This window comes from Bombus vancouverensis, chromosome 5 (assembly GCF_051014615.1).
Source record: "Bombus vancouverensis nearcticus chromosome 5, iyBomVanc1_principal, whole genome shotgun sequence".
In the NCBI taxonomy this organism is placed as follows: domain Eukaryota; kingdom Metazoa; phylum Arthropoda; class Insecta; order Hymenoptera; family Apidae; genus Bombus; species Bombus vancouverensis.
Genome location: NC_134915.1, coordinates 8,260,826 through 8,263,546, shown reverse-complemented (window position 1 = coordinate 8,263,546; position 2,721 = coordinate 8,260,826).

The window sequence follows — 2,721 nt, the reverse complement described above, 5'->3', positions numbered from 1 at the left end:
GGTATAACGTTATAACGTATTACGTTATATGGTATAACGATATAACTTATTACGTTATATGGGATGACGTTATAACGCATTACGTTATATGGGATGACGTGATAACGTAATACGTTATATGGGATGACGTTATATGAGATGACGTTATAACGTATTACGTCATATGGTATAACGTTATAACGTATTATGTTATATGGTATAACGTTATAACATATTACGTTACATGGTATAGCGTTATATGTCATAACGTCATATGGTATAACGTTATATAATACAACGTTATAACGTATTACGTTATATGGTATAACGTTCTAACGTATCAGGTTATATGATATAACGTTATAACGTATTACGGTATATGGTATAACGTTATAACGTATTACGTTATATGGTATAACGTTCTAACGTATCAGGTTATATGATATAACGTTATAACGTATTACGGTATATGGTATAACGTTATAACGTATTACGTTATAGGTTATAACGTAATAACGTAATACGTTATATTTTATGACGTTATAACGTATTACGTTATATGGGATGACGTTATAACGTATTACGTTATATGAGATGACGTTACAACGTATTACGTTATACGGTATAACGTTATAACGTATTATGTTATATGGTATAACGTTATAACATATTACGTTACATGGTATAGCGTTATATGTCATAACGTCATATGATATAACGTTATATAATACAACGTTATAACGTATTACGTTATATGGTATAACGTTCTAACGTATCAGGTTATATGATATAACGTTATAACGTATTACGGTATATGGTATAACGTTATAACGTATTACGTTATAGGTTATAACGTAACAACGTAATACGTTATATTTTATGACGTTATAACGTATCACGTTATATGGGATGACGTTATAACGTATTACGTTATATGGGATGGCGTTACAACGTATTACGTTATACGGTATGACGTTATAACGTAGTACGTTATATGGTAACGTTATAACGTATTGCGGTACATGGCATAACGTTATATGATATTACGTCATATGGTATAACGTTATATGGTATAAAGTTCTAACGTATTAGGTTATATGATATGATGTTATAACGTACTATGTCATATGGTATAACGTTATAACGTATTACGTTATATGGTATAACGTTATAACGTACTACGTTATATGTTATAATGCAATAACGTATTACTCCATATGGTATAACGTCATATGTTATAACGTTATAACGTACCACGTCATATGGTATAACGTTATAACGTATTACGTTATATGGTATAACGTTCTAACGTATTAGGTTATATGATATAACGTTATAACGTAGTACGTTATATGGTAACGTTATAACGTATTACGTTACATGGTATAACGTTATATGATATTACGTCGTATGGTATAACGTTATATGGTATAACGTTCTAACGTATTAGGTTATATGATATAACGTTATAACGTATTACGTTATATTGTATAACGTTACAACGTAGTATGTTATATGGTATTATGTTATATCGTATTACGTTATATGGTATACCGTTCTAACCTATTACATTATATGGTATAACGTTATAACGTATTACGTTATATGGTATACCGTTATAACGTGTTAGGTTAAATGGTATGACGTTATAACGTATTATGTTATATCGTATAACGTTATAACGTATTACGTTATATGGCGTAACGTTATAACGTAATACGCTATATGGTATGACTTTATAACGTATTACGTTATATGGTATAACGTTCTAACGTATTAGGTTATATGAAATAACGTTATAACGTATTACGTTACATTGTATAACGTTACAACGTAGTATGTTATATGGTATTATGTTATAACGTATTACGTTATATGGTATACCGTTCTAACCTATTACATTATATGGTATAACGTTATAACGTATTACGTTATATGGTATAACGTTATAACGTATTACGTTACATGGTATAACGATATAACGTAATGTCATATGGTATAACGTTATAACGTATTACGTTATATGGTATAACGTTATAACGTACTACGTTATATGTTATAATGTAATAACGTATTACTCCATATGGTATAACGTCATATGTTATAACGTTATAACGTACTACGTCATATGGTATAACGTTATAACGTATTACGTTATATGGTATAACGTTATAACGTACTACGTTATATGTTATAATGTAATAACGTATTACTCCATATGGTATAACGTCATATGTTATAACGTTATAACGTACTACGTCATATGGTATAACGTTATAACGTATTACGTTATATGGTATAACGTTATAACGTACTACGTTATATGTTATAATGTAATAACGTATTACTCCATATGGTATAACGTCATATGTTATAACGTTATAACGTACTACGTCATATGGTATAACGTTATAACGTATTACGTTATATGGTATGCCGTTATAACGTATTAGGTTATATGGTATGACGTTATAACGTATTACGTTATATGGTATAACGTTATAACGTATTACGTTACATGGTATAACGATATAACGTATTACGCCATATGGTACAACGTTATAACGTATTACGTTATATGGTATGCCGTTATAACGTATTAGGTTATATGGTATGACGTTATAACGTATTACGTTATATGGTATACCGTTATAACGTGTTAGGTTAAATGGTATGACGTTATAACGTATTACGTTATACGGTATACCGTTATAACGTGTTAGGTTAAATGGTATGACGTTA